At 36.7% G+C, this 22,627-nt stretch overlaps 1 long non-coding RNA gene across 2 annotated transcripts in view; it reads right to left on the minus strand.

Moving 5' to 3' along the window:
• LOC107500739 overlaps positions 1-22,627 on the minus strand; it is an 84,951-nt gene that overhangs the window by 38,848 nt on the left and 23,476 nt on the right. For both annotated transcript variants that reach the window (XR_001594584.2, XR_001594585.2), the window contains exon 2: positions 8,385-8,489. This is a non-coding gene — a long non-coding RNA (uncharacterized LOC107500739). The remainder of the gene's footprint in view (positions 1-8,384; positions 8,490-22,627) is intronic.

Consider the following 22,627-nt stretch of genomic DNA (forward strand, 5'->3'; position numbering starts at 1 on the left):
GTAATTTTAACCTGTTCATCAAAAGTTTAATAAAGCGAAACACTCCTAAAAGCTCAATAAGGAAATAAGGGAAGACACAAAAATGGACAAAAGACTCGAATGGAAACTTCGCATAGCCAAGAAAATATATGAAAATGTAACCATGTGTTCAGTAATAAAGGGAATATAAATTAAAACATAAAGGCATAACTCTTTAAGTGTGACCTTGACCACCGCAGAAAGGCAGAGTTTACAACAATCACCATGTTTAAAGGAGTATCCCATTCTCCTCTCTATTCCCTTGTTATGTGTTATTGTTCCATATTTTTACTTACCAGTTGAAATATCTTATTGTTTCTTATATGTCACCATCCACTAGAATGTAAATGTAATGAGGACAGGGATTTTGTTTGTTTTGTTCATTGTTTTTTCCCTCAAGACCTAAATCACACAGTAGTGATTAATGAATATTGATAATTGGTAGGAGTATAGGTCGGTAAAGCCTCTTTGGAAAAAAAGTTTGGTGCTATCATGTAGGTAGGATATATGCACACGAGGTGACCCATCGATGACATCCTACAGATACAGTTTAAAGAAAGTCTTGCATAGGGCCATATATAAGTGTTCATCACAGCCTTGTTTACAATAATTAAAAATTGGAAACAACCAAATACCATCAGTTCTGGAGCAGATGAATAAATAGTGGTGTGTTATACAATAGAATAGTGTATAGCAATGAAAATGAACAGCCATAGCTACTTGCAGCATGGATGAATTCTACTAACCTAGAGTGAGCAAAAGAAGCAAAGACATGAATGAATACATACATAATAATTTCATGTATTTAAATTACAAAAAGGCCAGACTAAACCATAATATTTAAGGCTACAACCATAGATAGTAAAAATTATATATATATATATATATATATATATATATATATATATATATATAAACAAGCACTATATGGTCTAGTCTTTACCCGTCTGCATTAGGGTGCTGGGGAACCAACAATGTTCTCTGTCTCAACCTGGGTGCTGTTTTTATGACCGTTGTACAAACTGCATGTGGATGTTTTTGTACTTTTAATATTTATGTTCTATTTTACAATTTAAGTGTTTTAAAAAATAGAAAACTAGGTTTTAAAAAATATATACGGGATTCAAAATGAAAAAAGCAATCACCTTGGAGGTCAAAAAACAACAACAAAAAATCACTGGCATCTGTCCAGATCCAGCATGTATGTTACCTGTCCCTGAAGAAGTAAGCGAGCCAGGCAGGTAGGCCTGGTCACATCTTCATTTAGAGATGCTCATCTTTTATTGCATGAGGTCAAAGTTTATACATTCAAAAGCATCCTATTGACCTACCACAGGAAATGCAAAATGCTGTTAGAATGTTTCTCTTATTTCTTTTGTATATACTTTTCTTATAATTGTACAGCAGAGAAATCTGAAGAGAAAGGAAATACAGTAAAGGATCCAGTAAAGGTAGGAAAATATCTCTATCTACCATGTTTTCAGAGAGAAAAGTGAAAGACTGCTGAATTCGAGCAGTAATAGAAAATTTCGCTGACTCAGTAGAATGGGCTCTGTGTTCATTATTTTGGAACTAGTCAGAATATTGTTAAAGGAACATCTGGCTCATTGGGTTTAAATAAGAATACAAGCGTTGCCAAATGGGAGTTATAGAGAGCACGGGTCACATTTCATACTGGTCCCCATAAGCTGGCCCAGGTCGCCGCCTTTCTGCACTGAGTAGTTGCCTCATGGGGCAGCCACTGCTCAGGCTGAAAGCACCTGCACATGAGAGCTGCCAAAAGCCCCAGCTTCAGCAGATACTTTCTGATAGGATCTGAGCTACCGCTTGCTCCACCCCACTTCCAAGACTCTCCATCCCCGACACTCAGCTCACAGCCTCCAGTCTTCACTCCTTTTACATCCCCTGTTAGGAGATACTCTCTCTTGCGTAGTCTGGGAGGATAGCCCTGCCTCCCTGGCCCCTACCCCAATATTTTCCCTCTTCATTAAAAGCATTGATTTTTCTTACCTGATCTTAGGATCGATATCATTTCCTGCAACAAGCTTCCCTCCCACCCACCAATCCACTTAGACACCATAGATCTTTCCTTACACTCCCTTCAACACATTATTTTATTTGCCTAGTTAATTGCATGTTACTTGCATTTACTGCCACTAGACTATAAGTTCTGTAAGGATATTATCACACCTACATTGTCCACCATTGATTCCTCAACTCTTAGTGTAGTGATTAGTATCTTTTTGAAAGACAAATAAATGAACGTGTCTAGTTCACCTTCTGATTTTTACAGGACCCAAGAGACTCTTGGAATACACTTTCAAATGCAGTATACGTCCTCTGTTTCCAAGGATATACTGTTACTAGATGGCAGATTTCTAAGCTCTACATAATGCACCACACTGTAGATTAGAAATGCAAGGGATTTTCCAGAAATTGTGTTTTGGAAAACTCTCTGTCCACTCAGATTTGCAATTTGGGTCCCTCTTTCTGTACACACTTCCATGGTCTTACTGCTTAAAGCATTATTCTGGTAATATTTCCATTCACGGATATTTCAGCTCAAAAACTCAAAGTGAACCTCAGGTTTCAAACACCCAAAGGAAACAGGTCACTACTGAACACACCACAATTTATTATTGGATTAACATTATTTAAGCTGTCACATTAGGCTTTGATTTTAATATTACTCATGAGGAAAGTACATATTTTTAGTAGCGTTCTTTCTTTCAGTGTGTTTTCAGTGCTTCATACAAGAAATGCAGTCATAGTCCAACATATTTTTAAAGCAAAGGGAGTAAAATATATGGAGTCAATACTTGTCTTCGTTTCCCAGCCTTAATTGTTAATCACATATTTGCAAGTTGGTGTGGATTTACAGCATGATCATAGACATTTATATAATATTTTTATTGGACTTTTCATGAAAAACTGAAAGTACTTCAAAGATTCATGTTATTTTCTTTAAAACATGTTTTTAAAAAGACATAAAAATGATGCAAAGAAGCCTAAAAATCAAATTAGATGGCAGGTTGGAAGTTGCATTGCTACACCATTTATTATAGAAAGTAGTTACACCATATTTTCTAATGTAAATATCACCAGTTTACTTCCCCTCCTCCAAGATTTATTGAGGTATAGTTTACATGGAATAAATGTTTTCTTTCTTTTTACTGTAAAGTTTGATGAATTTTGGCAATTGCATACAGTTGTATAATTACCAACACAGCCTGCTCTGCCTCGTGTCACAATACTTTATTGCCACTTCTAGGATTTTATGTAAATTAAACCATACATTATGTTTTCCAAGGCAGCTACACAATTTTGTATTTCCACCAGCAATGTATGAAGAGAGTTCAAGTTCCTCTATATCTTATTTAACATATGGCATTGTCAGTTCTTTTAATAATAGCCATTCTAGAGGATATGCCATGGTATCACTGTATTGAATTCTCATTTTCCTGGTGACTATGGATGATGAGCATTTTTTATGTGCTTTGTGGCCACTTGCATATTTTCTTTTTTGAAGCGTTTGTTTGAATTTTTATTAACTTACATAAGTTATATTAAGTTGTATGTTATAAATATTTTCTCCCAATCCATGTCTTGCCTTATTATTGTCTTAACTTTTATTCTTTAGAAGAATAAAAAATTTTAACTCTGATAAAACTCATTTTATCAATTGTCTTCTTTTATACCAGCTTACTTTTAAGGACACCAAAAGTAAAACTACCTAGAATAAAAAATGAAATGGTATACTCAGTCTCCATCCATCCCTCTTATTTGTTCTCTTAATCCTTTTGGGTATCCTGATTGCTAAACTAAAGTTTATGAATATCATTTAGGTACTGTAAAATTTTTGAAGATGCAGTAGCCAAAGTCAACAAACCAAGATAAGAAAAGAAAACATATGATAAAAAGTCTTCATTAAGCAAAACTAACTTTCAAAAGCCAAAGTAAGAAAATTAAGGTCTAAGGATTTGAATTTGAAGGAAAAAAAAAAAAAGATATGACAGCTAGGGTTATGTGATTGTGAGAAACTACCAGAAAAACATGTATGGGTAGATGTTAAGAATCTTCCTTCCAGTCAAGACAGAGTAACAGGGACACGATCTACCCTCCAACCAGAAACAATAGAAAAATGGACATTTTCATTTAGATAAAATTCTAGAAAACATGAACTAATCTATGATGACAGAAAACAAATCAATGGCTGCCAAATATGGGGGAGGGAAGCAAGGAAAAATTAAAAAGAGATGAGATACAGGGATTGCAAAAGGGCTCAAGAAACAAATGATGGATATGTTCATTTAATTGCTTTGTGGTGACAGTTTCATGAATATACTCATATGTCAAAATTCATCGATTTGTATGATTTTAATATGTACAGTTATTGTAAGTCAATTGTACCTTGATAGAGCTATTAAAAACATCTTTTTTCAAGGAAACTGAAAAAAATCACAAAACAAGTAATTACACTAATTTACAAAAGAAGGTTAAATTTAATGATGAAACTCAAATATACATTCACCAGTCATCGATTAAGTAACGTTGGAAACTAGAAGTTAGTAGGCCTAAGTTATGGTCCTACTTCTAGTATAATAGTTGTTAATGACTTTAGTGGTAAAGCGTGATGTCTAGATTTAGCACTTTTAATCCTTATACATGTAAGAATTTCTCTCTCTCTCTCTCTTTTTTTTTTTTTTTTGGTCCTATAGACTATTTTTATAGATTTTGGTCCTTTTTAGAGTAACTAGATCAGTCCACTGTTATAACACTGAATTCACATAATGGCAGCTAACCACAAAGAAAATATACAATTGTGTAGGTTGCTCTTGCCAAGGCCACCTGTTCATTGTCCTGTGGCTGATGGACTTCCTCTTCTCAGTCATGGCAACTGAGGCCAAGGGCACTTAACAATAACCAAACTTAGATAAGCTGATCTAAATTCTCATTCTACTGCCTATGGGCCTGGCAGGACAAGTGCCCTACTTAAAGCTCTAGATAAAGATGGACTCTCACCTAGAAAAATGACTTTGGGCATTGATCGGAAAGGGCTGAGGTGTCTGAGTAGAGAAACTGGACTTACGAAGAAAACCAGAAGGAAAGTTTTGAGTTCATTATTCCAGGATAAAGGTGCTGGATTAATCAATGCACTCAGAGAAGAGAGAGAGATGAAGGGAGAGGGGGAAGTAAGATGTGCTTCTGAAGAAGGAGCATCAGTACCACATATGGAGGAAGAAGAAGAAAGGGAAAAGAATAAACAAGTTAGAGTATATCCCATGAACAAAGTCTGGGTCCATGATCAGGTTCAAGACACTGTGAATTAATGGACTCAATGTGTCCTAGTATCTTAGCTTCAGACTCTCCTCTGCAGGTCTCAGGCATGAAAATTAAGAAAGAAGTTGGGAAACACTGGCCCTTGACAGAAATTCTGCCAGAATTTCAGAAGTTTCAAGCACTTGATATGTTAAATGATAGGAAAGTCAAATTGATGCCAGCCTCTCTCCTCCAAAAACGATCATTTTAAGTTAACTTCATCTGATAATTATAAACTTTGGCTTTAAACTTTCCACTTGAACACTTTGGTCCATTGCTAAATCGGAAAAACAAGAATTGAGACTTGGCAGAGATACAAATTAGATGTAGATTACTAACAGAACAATCTGTCACTTTCAGGGAACAAAAACCAGCACAAAAGACATTAAGTAACAGTTTTAATTGCACTGCCTAGATGACAGAGAGAGATGAAAGAAACAAACTCTTTGCTGCACGAGGAAAATGAGGGAAATTACAAGGAAGAGTCTTATATAAAATTAGCATGAATATGTTTATCTTTATTTTGAATATAGCTTTGTTTGCACGGAAAAATAAGCAGAAACCAACCAGGCGGTGGGTGTCATTGCTCCATTCCAGTGGCAGGAAAAGAAATCACCAAGAGTTCAAGATTAACTCATTCTCCATTCAGCTGCCAATTTGTTTTAGTGGTCTCTTTAAGTCGTCACTCAAATGCTTCCATCCATATTGCCTTTATTTATTTTTGTACTTTACCTTCTCGATTAGATTTATTTTCCTTGAAGGTAGTTTTATGTGTGTGTGTTAGGTACATAAGTGCGTGTGTACACACACATGTCGATCCTTATTATTTGCAGTAGTTGGGTTCTAAAAAATCACTGCGAACACTGAATCAATGGATACTGTAATTGCTCTTAGGGGAAATACAGTTAGGCTCTTGTGAGTCCGTGATCACAACATTTTCATCAATTGATCAATATGCAATCTTGTTTTTGTGCATTTCTATTTGAAGACCCCTTATTTCATATATATTATTGATTGATTAACCTGAACTCATGGCAACAGCACAGAAACTCATGCCTGAACAAAGCTTCTCTAACACATCTGCCCCTTAAAGCACAGCGAACCTTCATGTGCTTAAGAACACTACTGTGCAGCCCAATGCCTACAGGCCATTTTAAACCGTGGAATCACCAACAGAAATGCAAAAATATGGCATTAAATAGAGCAAGAAAAGGCCGCTTGTTTACAATTTGAGGGCTGAAACAAGAAGACAGAGCATTACCTTGTGCCACCTCCGCTGACGAAGGACTGGGAAAGTACAGCAAGTATAGATCTTGGGTTACAAAGAAATTTTAGCAAGTATGTAAATTCACAAACAACAGTCCATGAATGTAGCAAGTCCTCACTTAACATTGCTGGCAGTTTCTTGAAACTGCAGCAAAACGACTATAAGAAACCAATTTACCATAAGCTAATTGACAAAAACAAGAATTAAATTCCTATAGCATCTTATCAATATTAGAGCAAAAGGGCGTTGAACTAAAATTTTACATGCATACATACACATAGAGGAAGAGGGAGGATGATAAATGTGAGAAAAACGTCTGGAGAACAAAAGCCTTACCCACTGAAGGACCTAGGAGTGATGTGCCCAAGCTTAGGAAGAGCGATTGCTGTCTCAGTTCACCCAGCCTGCATGAGATCCTGTGCGTAGGGCATCCAACCTCTAGAGCACACAAGGAGACTGTGGCTGTAAGCAGTGGCGTAGGAGATGTTTGCCCTCTCCTGTACGTCGGATTTCTTTCTGACCCCAGCCAACAGAAAGAGCTCCCGATCTTTTCCTGCTCTTCAGACCCCAACTACAAGTAAGCAACTGCATGCTTTTCAAGATTCAAATATTGGCGTCTGGAAAGAGGTCTGGGTCTGACACCCCTCCTTTTACCATGAGAGAAAGTGAGCCCAAACAGGTCCTTTTACTATGCTGACAGCAGACTCAGGCCAGTAACTTCCTGGGTAAGAGCACTTCCAATGTCATCCTATACATGTGAGCTGGACTACTTACATACGGGGCTTCATTTAATCCAAATATTCTCTTGTTCTTCTGAGGGAACTAAAATGTGTGCAAAGTGTGTCAAATGCACATAAAGTGGATGTCTTCTGTAATCTCATGCCACCACCCCAGCGCAGCTTCCAGGATTACTCCCCATTCATATCCCCATTGCACAAATGAGGAAATGGAGTCCTTCGTTTGCCCAGTACAAGAGCTGGTAAGTGGCAGAGGTGGCAGCAGAACCAAGGCTGTTGTAAGCTTGCTGCAGGGCACACTCTTCATTGAGAAAGTATCCTGAATGTCGGGTGATGTTCAAAACTGGTAATTTACATAAGACATCAATTTTGGCTATTTTGAAACATCTTACATGTGCTTTTGTTGTTTATTTTTTTCTGGGGATGAAACAGAAAGCCCCGTTACCAGACAACATTTGGCTAAATTCAAATAGCATCGACATGTAAACATCTCAGGGTCATATTACGATTTTGATTTTTTTTTTCCTTGTTAACCTTATCAGTATCCCAAGGTTTTAACGCTTCCAGAGTTTGGAAGGAAAACTTTTCAATCATTGAAAAAATTGTTCTGTCACTTTATGAGCTCATCGGCATTTATTAATATTCTAGAGGGGCTGGCTTACTCCCACTCCCTATGAGATCCTTTTTTTACTGTATAACCTCTGTTAATTCACAAAGAACAAGGAGTGCATAAAGGAAACTTGCTTGTAGGGCTTTTACTTTGAAGGGGAAGGCTCAAATCAATTCAACTCTGTTTGCAAAGAAAAACTTCAAAGTCTTTAAGAAGGCTCCTCCCTTTAATTCAGTTTGTTAGATTTGTTCTCCTATTTAAACGGTAAAAAGATGAAAGAAAGTTAATCCTCCATAAATTCTCCCTCCTGTTATGACCAGGGTTTCAGGACAATAGCTTTTTGCTTAGTAGTTCTAACAGTAAAAGATAGGCAAGAGCCAATAATTAGCAAAACTGCAAACTTCCATTGTTTTAACTGGGTCTCCAGACATACCTTAACCTCAGGATCTATATCAAGTTCAAATAAATGCTCCTCTTGATTCCCTATTGTCTCATCCTTGCATTATTCCGACTTTTCATGAAAGCACTGCAGAAGATGCTGTGGATATAAAAAAAAAAATAACACAATATTCAACATAAATCTTTTCTCTCTGGAAAATGATTTCAAAGACTAAATTTTTCTTCACGATTTTCTTAAAATCACCACCACTTAGGTAAGCTACACCTTATTGATGCTTAGGAGTGTGAATTTCACCTGCAAAAATAAAGAGAATCCCTCTGTATTTATTTCTAGTTCAATCACATTTTCTGGTGCTTATCATAAAAAAATATGAAAAACTCACATCTGCTTCAAAAATCTTAAACACGTTGGTCTTTGTTTATTTTATATTGCTGAATGAAAAATCCCTCAGATTGACTGAGGAACTCTTGAATGCGACAAATGGATACTCTTCTGGGTCCACAAAACCCTCAGGACCATTTATCCTATGGCGCTGTGGGACTGTGGGCCTGAATATTATTTCCTCAAAGCTCCATTTCTTGGCATAACGATAGAACTATTCACCCATGTTTCCAATCATTGGCCTGATGCAAAATCAGAAGCTTTTAAGGGTCAATTAACATTCCTATTGCTGGATGAAGATGCAGTTAAACACAAAATTCTTTCCAAAAACATGCAAATCATTCTCCAAAATAATTGAGAAGGAGGGAAAGGGGAGTTATTGCTGAATATGCAAAAATTTTCTGCTTGGGATGATAAAAAAAAATTCTGAAAATGGACAGTGGTGATGATGGTACACTTAATATTGTTGAAATGGTAAATATTATGTTATACATATTTTACCACAATAAAATGAGTAGCTAAGGCTTTATATTCAAATGTTAAATAATTCAGAGCTGAAAAATAAGCACAAAAATGATACACTGTTTCCAGTGGATAAATTGTCACCATTAATATCAAACCTTCTAATAATATGAAATTTTTGACATGGCAATTCCACTTTTATCAATCTATCTCAAAGACATGATTTAAAATGTGGGCAAACTCTATATGCAGAAGAGCATTTACAGTAACATTGTTGGTAATACCAGAATGTTAAGAGACAATTGCATGTATAAGGACTCAGAGGAAAAAGGAGAGAGCACAGTGTATTTAAGAAACTGGAATTATTTCAGCATATCATGAGTATAGAGATACCAAGAAAAGATAGTAAGAAATACATCTGTAATTATGCAGCTTCAAATCAGACTCAACCTCAAAAACAAGTACCTAGTTGACTCACCTACTGGTGTCTCCACAGGAATAAGCTATAAGCATCCCAATTTCACAAGCCCCGCATCCCTCCCTCCAACCCTGATTTTCCCATCCAAGTTTTCAATCACAATAAATCATGATAACAGAAACCCAGAAGCCACACATAGTTCTTCAGTTACCTCCCCCCCACCCACCCCAGGTGCCCTTGGAGTGGGCTCCTGGGTAGAGGAGAAGGTGGAGGCAGGACTGGACAGAGAGAGGAGTTGAGCTGTGACATAGGCCTAATAATGGCCTCATGGGGCCCACAGGGAATGCAGGAGCTGAAATGGTCTATGATTATTGCCCCCAGTTCAGTTGGTCTTCGTGGGTCCACCTCAGTCAGTTGCTTGATATGAGCTTCCCAATAGAGCAGAGCTTTGGGAAGGTGGTCAGGAGTGGCTGACGGCCCTTCCTGCAGTGGGACAAGTCCTTTCATAGGGGGACATGCGGGCCTAACTCCATGCCCATTATAAATGCAATGAAAGTCCTTTCTTATCAACTTCCTCAATGTTTCTTGAATCATCCTTGTTTCTCTGTTTCTACTTTCCAAAATCTATAGAGGCCTTCTCCCTGATGTCATTGTCACACTCCAAGACCCTGACATGACTTTCTCCACACTTCAGTAAGAGTAATCTTTGCCAGACCCAGATCTGATTGTCATTCTCTTGCTCAAACCCTTTCATGGCTCCTCAGTCCACTTAGGGTAGAATCTGAATTCTCAATCATCTTTTATGGTGCTTATCTCACATCTGACCTTGACTCTGCACTGTGGTTACCCACTGCCTGATTCAATGACCCACATAGATCTCCATTTGGTTTCCTGAACCCCAAATGCTTTTTTTCCTTTGTGCCAGTGTGCCTTCTGCCTGGAATAGCCTCCCTCTGCTCTTGGCCTGGTTAATTCTGACTCACCTTTCAAGTCTCAGCTTAAATACCCCTTTCCAACAAGCTCTGGTTCTAACAAATGCCTGTTCTTCTGCATTACTGCGTGTTATATTTCAGTTTTCTGTATCTTTCTCACTAGACTATCAGCTTTCTCGTGACAGGGACCCTGTCAATCTTGCTAATGGTGACAAACCAGCCCAGAAGCATAGTGCTTAGTTTACAGCACAAGACCTAGTACTGTACTGCACTTGGCAACACACCGCTGACCTAAAAACACACTAAGATGTATTTTGGAGTGAAAAAAAGCACATATGCACATTATATCTGTAGTATTATCCCATTTTGTGATGGAAAACATTCTCAGAAAAAATTCTCAAAGGACAAATATCAACATGATAACTGAAATTATCTCAGGGCCATAGTCAATCTCCCTATTGAAAGAGAGAGGTCATCAGTCTTTTTTGGTTTTTGTTTTTATCTATGCTTTCTGAAATTATGGGAGGCATAAACTTTTTTTTTTTGCTTTAATAATAATAATGAAAAACAAGAAGACTTTTATAGAGAAGTAATTTAGGAAATTCAAGATTTTGAGCTACAAAATCTATTACTTAAGCATTCGTAACCTTTGCCGAGAAGAGACTTCAGAGTTAATTTGTTAACTCTACAAAAATAATAGAATTTACTCAACTTCTGACTCTTGAGTTCAATGATTGGAATTCTCAAAGTTTATTGTTATATTCTGCTTCTATTAAAAAGGAAAATATTTTTGCTTCCCTAGAAACAGGCTTTGTTTTTCAATGTTGGTGTTATCTTCACTAAATTTTTCCTTTTTTCATTAAATCTGTGTATTTTGGAAGAATGTATTTAGTACTATCAAAAAGCACTTCACCTTTGAGTTATTTTTCTTGTGCTGATTGACTAGGTTTCACAATATTCCCAACCATACCCAAAGCAAGAGCAAGCACACCACAGCCCTTCTCACTATGTGGGTCTATTGTTAGGACCATTGGGTTGTTAGTCAGGATGAGACAATCACATATTTAGTTTATATTTGTGCTTGTTCAATGCCAACATCTTAATTTCAAGAACAGCATGATTTATCAGTTGTATGTGAAAACCACTTCACAGCACATAGATGATCTTTGCTCTTTTTACTAGATGCTCTCAAATATTTCAGTTTCCTGGTTTCTCACTTTCCTCCTCTCCCATGGAAAACAGCAGGTTTTTAGGCAGCAACTACTTTGGGGAGGGGGTCCTGTGGCTCCTGACTGCAGGCGATTGAGAAGGTTAATCAAATACTCACTAGCACCATTAACACATTAACCCTCTGGCCAGTTTATCTTGGCACCTAAGTGAGAATGGCACTTGCAAAACTGGAACAGAAACTCTGGCTACTTTTTTAAAAAGGGGAAGAGGAAGGGAGTGTAGGCAGTCAACTAAGGGAAAACGTCTCTAAAATATGACTTAGCCTCTTGAGGGTGACAAAATGCAAGACTCAGAAAGAGAACAACAAAGCCAGGTGGAAAACACTCCCCTTGTAATCTTATAGAATTGCTTTCGGTCAGCGGGTTTGGATGGTGTGTGGGCCCTGCTGCATCTCTCGCACTAGGAGGGGAGAGGTAAGAACTGGGCACTAGGGTGCGAAGCTCCTGCATGAATCACTGCATTAAACTCAACAGCAGGTGGGACAGGCGTTGCTGTCCTCACCTTATAAATGGAAAGAGATTCAGAGAGGTTCAGCTACTGCCCGTGCCCTGAAGCTTGAATGCCCACTTCAGGCCCCTCTTACTGTATTCATGGAGTCAGCCAGAAGAGGCTCTCAGACCTTAAGCTCCATCTTTTCTGCAGCTACTCACCTTCTCTCCATGACCCCGTCCTACCCCAGGCCTGAAACACTATCTAGATGTGAACCTCCAAACTCAATCTGCTATTTTTAGCTGCTCACCTGCACTCTACTGAGATGTTGAGTATGCTCACTAATGTCACATATCCCAAACCAAATCCTCCCTAGTGTTCCCTTTCTCTGGAACAGCAGCTCTATTCTAGTTAACTGGCCAGGATTCTTGCAGTCAGCTTTAATGCCTTTCTTTCTTAATCCCCACCTCTGATCCAGGGAATAAATCTTGTTGCCTCTACCTTCAAAATAGATCCAGTATCTGACCACTTCCCCCATCTCTGCTCCTGCCCTGGTCCAGCATGCTGTGTCCCTAGCGGCTCTCTGCTTCCACCCCTGCCTCCTGTCTATTCTCTGCACAACTATCTCTAGCCCCTCTCCAAGTAGCTCCCATCTCACTCAGATGAAAGCCAAAATCCTTCCAGTGGCTCCAGGAGCTACCCCACACCCACCTGGGGACCTCATTTTACCCTCACCCTCCATAGCTCTAGCTTCACAGGCCTCCCTGCTGTTCCTCAAATGAACCAGGGGCATTCGGGACTTTGCACTCAAATATCCCCTCATTTCCCTGAGTCTTTGCTAGAATATCATTCAGTGAGGTCTTCCCACCTGCTTTTTTAAGATTGCTTCACCATTCACATACACCCTTTCTAGCCCCTTTCCAGCTCTCTTTCTTTATCCACATAGCACTGGATACCATCTCTGCTAATAGATTATTCTCCTCACCCAATAAGAAAGACTAGAAGTGCTCAGAGGACAAGGAATGCTTATTTTGCTCTCTCTTGTATTTAATAAACATTTTTGAACAATAGGATGGATATATTTGCATAACTCTAACCCTGTGTATTTAAATGAAGTTTGCTATTAGAAACCTAGAAAGCAGGGTCATTTCTGTAGAATATGTATAGGGCCTGGCACATTTTTACACGCAGTGACACGTGCAGGATTTTGTGCTTCCCCTTTTATGTCTTGAGAATACTACCCAATATATGAGGTAGTATGCTCTGATTCTCTAATGCTCCCCAGCTTAATACAATGTCAGACTAGGAAATGTAACAAATTAATATTACTACGGTTACATGAAGTGATTGTATCTTAAACTGCAGCAAGCTTACATAAGAATTATAGCTATTAACAATTATGCTTGTTATTGATTAATGTCTCTTGGCTCCAAGTCCCTCCCCCAATATCTGCTCTGTAGTTATTTTTCTTCTTATTGTGGTAAAATATACATAACAAAATTTACTGTCTTTGTCATTTTCAATGACATCAACTACATCCACATTGTTGTACAACCATCCTTACCAGCCATCTCCAGAATTTTTTCATCACCCCCAACTGAAACTCTGTACCCATTCAACACTAACTCTCCATTCTCCTCTCCCCAGCTCTCGGAAACCACTATACTACTACTTTCCATCTCTGTGAATTTGAGACCTCCAGTCACTTCACATCAGTGGAGCTTATCCTTTTGTGTAGTTTATTTCACTTAACGTAAAGTCTTCAAGGTTCATGATGTTGTAGAATGTGTCTTTTCTTTTTAAGACTATATAATATTCTACTGTATATAAGAACCACATTTTGTCCATTGATCCATCATTGGACAGTTGCACTGCTTTCACCCTTTGGCTATTGTGAATAGTGCCGCTATGAACATGAGTGTACAGATGTCTCTTTAAGATTCCGCTTTTAACGCTTTTGGGTATATGCTCAGAAGTGGAATTGCTGTAGCATATGGTAATCCTAGGTTTAATTTTTTAAAGAACCACCGAACTGCTTTGTGATTCCAAGGCTAGCTGAGACTCTGCACACTATATTTCTCAATCTCCCTTACCAGTTAGTTTTCATTACTTTCTCCCAATGAGAGTTGACAAGAATGTAGAAGATAAGAGAGAACTATCAATTCTGTCTTCCATTGGAAGTACTATATTAAAAAATGAAGAGGACCAAACAAAACTAGTTCTGTCATTCCCCAGCTCTTGACAAATCTCTACCCTTTTGGGTGTCAGTTTTCTCATCTTTAAAAGCAAGAGCTGAAAATCTTCTTCAGACTATAAGAGGCTATCATTTTATGTAAACAGAAGACCATAAATCTGTACAAAATATTGTAAAAATTCTTTACACCAAAGTACTGAATCGAACTGTAGTGGTCTTATTCTACAAACTCTACCACTTCTTCCAAAATTTAGACTTCAGCTTCTAACTCTCACAGGGTAACTTCTACTAGCCCTAGCCTTCCATTGTAGATAACTATAAAACTGCACTCAATATATAAAGCAAATGTTTCCAAGCATTAGACAATAGGAAGCAGAAGGTGGTAATCCTAGAGAAAAGGGAAATAAAACATGCCCCAGGTCAGCCTGGCTTTCAGCCCAGAGACACGCTCCAGACTGCAGCATAGGGAGACAGAATCCAAGTAGAGAACTCTGATCTCTTGACTTGTGGAAGCAGATACTACAGTTCAGGTGAAACAGCTGGAATTTGTCAGGAAAGGTACTAGGAAGAGGGGATGGCAGAAGTCTGAGTGGGTACACCTGTTGGTCTTGGGCTGAAGGCAGGACTGCATCAGTGCAGAGCAAATTCTAATGGGCCCTGCAGAGAAGTGCTACTGTGGGCTGCAACCTCTACAGAGGTCCCCAGGCCACTCAGGGCTGGGACATGTTAGATTCCTACCCATTCAGAGTAGAGAGACTTTGCTAGCACTGCAGGCATTCAACTCAGACCTGGGAAAGCCATGCCTTCTGAAAATAAAACATGCTCTAAAATAAAAATGACCCTTGGACTAAGAGCAAAACATCAACCCAACTGGTAGGATAAAGAGAATCCACTAATAATTAAACTGTTCGATAGAATAAAACTCAACACTCTTTATAGGAAGATAACATAATCCAATACCCCTGAACATATCATCTTTAATGTTCAACACACAATGAAAAATTACTAGATGTACAAAGAAACAGGAAAATGTGACCTATAATCTAAAATTTATATATTATCCATATGTATATCCATTCCAGTAAAAAAAAAAAAAAATTGAGGAGCCATCTGAGATAAAAATAGCCAGGCGCCTCCTGATCTTGAAATAATTTTCAAAAAGCTACCAAATACTTTTATCTGTATATAGAAAATGCTGTACTTTTTACTCATTAACCAGATTCTAAATTCTACAATCATTTATGAATGTACTGTATTGTACTTAGGGAGGAGTAACTTTAACACAATTGTGAATTTCTAATGTCCTACTTCTTTTTCTGCCTATGGATAAATTGTTTTCTAAGAATTCAAAATAAAGAATGATCATAACACTTTTCTTAGGAATTTGCATGTATACCTTTTTGTGGTAAAATAGGTTCTGATTCTGGATGGTTTATGACTTTCAGAGAACACTTCAGAACTAGGTGCTCGAAGCATGAAGTCAGAGATTTGAACTTGGGAGGAGAAGATTCCAGGGTTGATGATGCCATCTGGGCATACGCAATGACACCATCAGAGCAGAGTCTTCACCAATATCTCTAGAGCTTGCCATTGTACTATGCCACCCTGCTCCCCTTCCATACTGGGAGAGCTACCTGCTCCACTGCCACTGTCATCATCCCTGGAGAATGACATTACCCTTTAGTCTCTAAAATGAAAAGGAGAATTAACTAAGGTGATGGTTTGAAGGATAGTTTACTTCACTGTCACCACCACAGACCATTCTTTCCATAAATATTATCTATAATCTACTTCTGCATTAAGATTCTTAATTTCAATCAATATTTTACAGAAGGATCATAATAACTGAAATCAAGAATGCACTAAAGGGAATCAACAACTGATTAGATGAAGCGGAGAATCAAATCAGCAATTTGGAAGACAATATAGCAGAAAACATTCAATCAAGAACAGCAAAAAGAAAAAAATATTTATATAATGAGCATAGCTTAAGGGAACTCTAAGACAACATCAGTCTTAACAACATTCACATCATAAGGGTACCAGAGAGAACAAGGTTTGAAGAAATAATGACTGAAAACTTCCCTAACCTAGCAAAGGAAATAGACACATAAACCCAAGAAGCACAGAGAGTCCCTAACAAGATGAACCGAAAAAGTCCACAGCAAGACACATCATAATTAAAATGCCAAAGATTAAAGACAAAACGAGAATCTTAAAAGCATCGAGAATGGCAGTTAAGTTACCTACAAGGGAGCTCCCATAAGACTGTCAGTTGATTTCTCAACTGAAACTTTAAAGGCCAGAAGGGAATAGCAGGAAATATTTAAAGTGATGAAAAGCAAGGACCTACAACCAAGATTACTCTACCCAGCAAGTTGGTCATTTAAAATTGAAGGACAGATAAAGAGTTTCCCAGACAAGAAAAAGCTAAAGGAGTTCATCATCACCAAGTCAGAATTACCAGAAATGTTAAGGAGGAGGACGAGGACGATGAGGAGGAGAAGGAGGAAAAGGAGGAGAACAAGGAGGAGGAGAATGAGGAGGAGAAAATGTAAATATGAACAATAAAATGGCAATAACTATGTACCTATTAATAATCACTTTAAATAGAAATGGATTAAAAGCCCCAATTGAAAGACATAAGGTAGCCGAACGGACAAGAAAACAAAACCCATACACATGCTGCCTACAAGAGATCCACTTCAGATCCAGAGACACACACATACTGAAAGTAAAGGGATGGAAAAAGATATTTCATGCAAATGGAAATGAAAAAAAAAAAACTGGGGTAGCAATACTTATATCAGACTAAATAGACTTTAAAATAAAGGCTGTAATAAGAGGGGGGTGGGAAAGGCCATTTCATAATGATAGAAGGATCAATCCAACAAGAAGATATAATGCTTGTAAACATTTATGCATCCAACATAGGAGCACCTAAGTATATAAAGCAAATATTAACCAACAGAAAGGGAGAGATTAACAGTAATACATTCATAGTAGGGGATTTTAATACCCCATCAATATCCATAGATATTTTTTTGAAACAAAAAATCAACAAAAAAAGCAACAGCCTTCAATGACACATTAACCAAATGAATTTAATTGATATTTTTAGAGCATTTACCCCAAAATAGCAGGATATATCTTTTTTTCATGTGCACATGAAACATTTTCCAAGATAGACCATATGTTGGGCCAGAAAACATGTCTCAATAAATTTAAGATGATTAAAATTATTCAAGCATCTTTTCCAACCACGATGGTATGAAACTAGAAATCAATTACAAGAAAACAACCCAAAACACAGAAACACATAGAGGCTAAATAACATTCTACTAAACAATGGATAGGTTAACAATGAGCTCAAGGAAAAAATCAAAAGATACCTGGAGACAAATGAAAACCAAAACTCAACAACCTCAAATCTATAGGACACAGTGAAAGCAGTCTTAAGAGGGTAATTCATAGCAATACAGGCCTACCTTCAGAAATAAGAAAAATCTTAAATAAACAATCTAATCTTACACCTAAAGGAACTAAAAAACAAAAAGAACAAGCAAAACTCAAAGTGAGTTGAAAGAAGAGAATAATAAAGATCAGAGTGGAAATAAGTAAATAGAGTCTTAAAAAATACAAAAAAAAAAAAAATCAATTAAACCAAGAGCTGTTTCTTTGAAAGATAAACAAAATTGGTAAACCTTTAACCAGACTCATCAAGAAGAATGAAGACCCAACTAAATAAGAGCAGAAATGAAAGAGTAGTCACAAATGACGTACAGAAATACAAAATCATAGAAAAATACTATGAACAATAATTTATCAACAAATTAGACAATCTGAAAGAAATGAATAAATTCTTAAAAACATACGATCTTTCAAAATTAAATCAAGAAGAAACAGAAAACCTAAACAGGCCAATTACTACTAATTAAATCAAACCAGTAATCAAAAATTTCCAAGAAACAAAAGTCCTGGACCACATGTCTTCATAGGTGAATTTAACCAGTCAAAAAAAAATTAACAACTATCCTTCTCAATCTATTAAAAAAAATTCAACAAGATACAAGTCTCCTACCCTTCTTTTGTGAGGCCACAGTTACCCTGATTCCAAAGCCAGACAAAGACAATGAAAGAAAAAAATTATAGGCCAATATCCCTGATGAACATAAATGTAAAAGTTCTCAACACAGTATTAGCAAACTGAATTCAACAATACATTAAAAAGATCATATACCATGCTCAAGTGGGATTTATTCCTGGAGTGCAAGTTTGGTTCAATATCTGCAAATCAATGAATGTTATATATCATATATACAAAATGAAGAATAAAAATCATATGATCATAGTAGATGCAGAAAAAGCATTTGATAAAATCCAGCATCCATTCTTTCAGCAAATAAAGGAACTAGAGGGAACATACCGCAACATAATAAAGACCATATATGACAAACCCACAGATAACATCATACTCAATGGTAAAAAGCTAAAAGCATTTTCCTTAAGATCAGAAACAATACAAGAATGTTCACTTTCACCACTTTTATTAAAAATAGTATTGGAAGTTCTAGCTATAACAATTGGACAAGAAAATGGAAAAAGAATTCATCCAAATTGAAAAGAAAAAAGTAAAACTGTCATTATTTTCAGATGACATGATACTATAGAGAGAAAATCCTAAAGATTCTACAAAAAAAAAACCTATTAGAAATGATAAATGAATTCTGTAAAGAAGTAGAATACAAAATTAATATTCAGAAATGGGTTGCATTTTTACACACCAATAACAAACCATTAGAAAGAGAAATTAAGAAAGAAAACAATCTTATTTACAATTGCATCAAAAACAATAAAATATCTAGGAATAAATTTAACCAAGATAAAAGACCTATACTTGGAAAATTATAAAACACTGAAGAAATTGAAGAAGATATAAATAAGTGGAAGTAAATATTGTGCTCATAGATGGAAAGAATTAACATTGTTAAAATGTCCATACTACCAAAACAATCTATGAATTCACTGCAATCCCTATGAAAATACCAATGGCATTTTTCACAGAACTAGAACAAATGATCCTAAAATTATATGAAACTAAAAAAGACCTTAAATTGCCATAGCAATCTTGAGAAAGAAGAACATAGTTTGTGATATTACAATATCTGATACCAAGCTATACTACAAGGCTATAGTAATTAAAATGGCATGGTACTGGCATAAAAACAGACACATAGATCAATGGAATAGAATAGAGAGCTCAGAAATAAATCCATGCGCATATGGTCAATCAAACTATGACAAAAGAGGCAAGAATATACAATGGGGTAGAGACAGTCTAATCAATAAATGGTGTTGGGAAAACTGGATAGATACATGAAAAAAAAAAAAAGAAACTAGACCATCCTCTTACATCATTACAAAAATAAACTCAAAATAGATTAAAGACCTAAAAATAAAACCTGAAACCATAAAACTCCTAGAAGAAAATATAGTAAGTAAACTCTTCGACATTGCTCTTAGTTAACATTTTTTCTGATATATCTCTTCAGGCAAGGGAAACAAAAGAAAAAATAAACAAATGGGACTACATCAAACTAAAATGTTTTTGCATAGAAAAGGAAACCATCAATAAAAATAGGCAGAGGACCTGAATAAACATTTCTCCAAAGAGGACATACAAATGGCCAATAGACATATGAAAAGATGTTCAATGTTGTTATAAAAATTAAACCAACAATGAGATATCACCTCACACCTGTCGGAATGGCCATCATCAATAAATTAACAAATGACAAATGTTAGCAAGGATGTGGAGAAAAGGGAACCCTCATGAACTGTTGGTAGGATTGCAAATTGGTGCAGCTACTGTGGAAAACTAGTATGGAGTTTTCTCGAAAAATTAAAATTACAAGAACCTTATGACCCAGTAATTCTACTTTTTGATATATACCCAAATAAATCCAAAACACTAATTTAAAAAGGTTCATGCACCTCTATGTTCATGCAGTGTTACAATAGCTAAGAAATGGAAGCAACCTAAGTGCCCATTAGCAGACGAATAGATAAAGAAGAGGTGGTACATATATGCAATGGAATATTACTCAGCCAAAAAAATGAAATCTTACCATTTGCAATGACATACATAAATCTAGAGGGTATTATGCTAAGTGAAATAAGTCAAACAGAGAAAGACAAATACCATATGATCAGACTTACATGTGGGATCTAAAGAGCAAAATAAACAAAACAGAAACAGATTCATAGATACAGAGAACAAACTGATGCTTGCTAGATGGGAGGAGGGTTGGAGAGATAAGTGAAAAAAGTAAAGGGCTTAAGAAGTACAAGGTTGTTACAAAATAGTCATGGGGTTATAAAACACAGTATAGGGAATGTAGTCAATAATACTGTACTATGTATAGTGCCAGGCGGGTACTAGACTTATTGGGTGATTACTTTGTAGTTATATAAATACCTAACCACTATGCCGTACACCTGAAATTAATATAAAATAACATTGAATGTCAACTGTAATTGAAAATTAACAAATAAAATACATTTTTTGAAAAGATTTAACATTAGTTTGTGTTTTGATTATCTTTATGCATAACAAAATATCCTTAAAGTTAGTATCTTAAAATAAGCTACTAAATTAAATTAAATTAAATTATTAAATTAAATTTGTAGCTTGAAATAACAACGATTTATTTTCTCATGATTCTGCAACCTGGGCTGAGCCAGATGGTTCTTCTGCTGCTCTTGCCTGTGGCCATCACATGTGTATTCATTTACTTAGCCAGTTAGCTAGGGTCTGGGCTCAGCTAGGTTGCGGAACAGGTGGACTTCTCTTTATGTACAGTTTCAGGACCTCTACCCCTTCATCTGGCCTCTTTATAGGGTCTCCCCAGTAGCCAGACTGCTACCTGCTGTACTTCTATCAGGACTTCCAAAAGTAGAAAGACATAAACTGTCAGTCCCTCTTTGTGCCTGGATTTTAGTCCCGGAATACAACTTCCACTGCTATATAATGGTCAAAGCAGTCATAAGGCTAGTCCAGATTCAAGGCATTGGGAGAGAGAAATCATCTCTTGATGGGGAGTGACAAGGTCACATGGCACCAAGACTATGGGATGGGAGACCTTGCTGCAGGTATCTTTGGACATGTGACCTACCTCATCTGGCATGTGATTTGTGAAGGGCTTGATAAACAAGTGAAATATGTTTAAGGAGAACAGAACATGTATATAATCCATCTGAAAAGAAACTTCAACACAACAAAAATTTTACATAAAAGTTATATTTTATCTCAAAAAGATGAAAAACAAGATTTCTTCTTTATTGTGTAATTGAAAGATAAAATATGCAGAAGATGAACAACTATAAAGATATTAGTTCATTCAACAAATTTTTTTGAATGTTTAATGTGCTGATCTTATACCACTAGGTAAAATGTAATTTTTCAGACAGCTTTCAAGCCATTCCTCCTACTTCTTTTCTAACTATAACCACCTCAATTTTTTAAGGAGAAGAGATGAGTACATAGGAATCATAAAAACAGTTGTCATTTGGGAATAAACTATTATGTGCTGGAATTATGCTAAGTACAGTCGCTGATCCTTTCAAAGCCCTGCAAATTAAGCCCTACCATTAGTTATTTTATAGATGACAAAACTGATTCTCAGAGGGGCTAAATACTCTCAAAGTAATACCGACTCCCTAAAATATTTGTTAATAGATTGACTAAGGATGCCTTAGTTATTGAGAATACAAGATTATATTTTGGAAATGTTATTGTTTATATGTATTTTAATATCCAATTTGACCCAGTCAAGTTTCCCCGGAATGAGCATGCTCCTTCACTAACACGTAAGGCTGTGATTTGGTCTTCAGAATGTCCAGGGTCTTTCCACGATAGGAGTGACTGGACAACAGTCATCAAGCATCCACATATATGTTCAAGAGCACACCATCCATGGAACATCCTGATATTTAAAGACAGTAAAAACTTGTATATGGTGACTCCCAACACTACTCAAGTGTGGATGGAAAAACACCAAGCTTTTCCCAAAAAAACCACACAATTGTCTTGGGTCCAAAATGGAAAATGCTTTCTCCCTCTTCCTGCTTTTACCTACCAGGAGGCTGCTGCATGGATCTCTGCTGATCCAGACTTTCCCCTCCTTAGGGTGGGATGCTTCCTCATGCATTCAGTAAGAGGAAGAGGTGG

The sequence above is a fragment of the Rousettus aegyptiacus genome, unplaced genomic scaffold (genome assembly GCF_014176215.1).
Source record: "Rousettus aegyptiacus isolate mRouAeg1 unplaced genomic scaffold, mRouAeg1.p scaffold_m13_p_15, whole genome shotgun sequence".
NCBI classification, from domain to species: domain Eukaryota; kingdom Metazoa; phylum Chordata; class Mammalia; order Chiroptera; family Pteropodidae; genus Rousettus; species Rousettus aegyptiacus.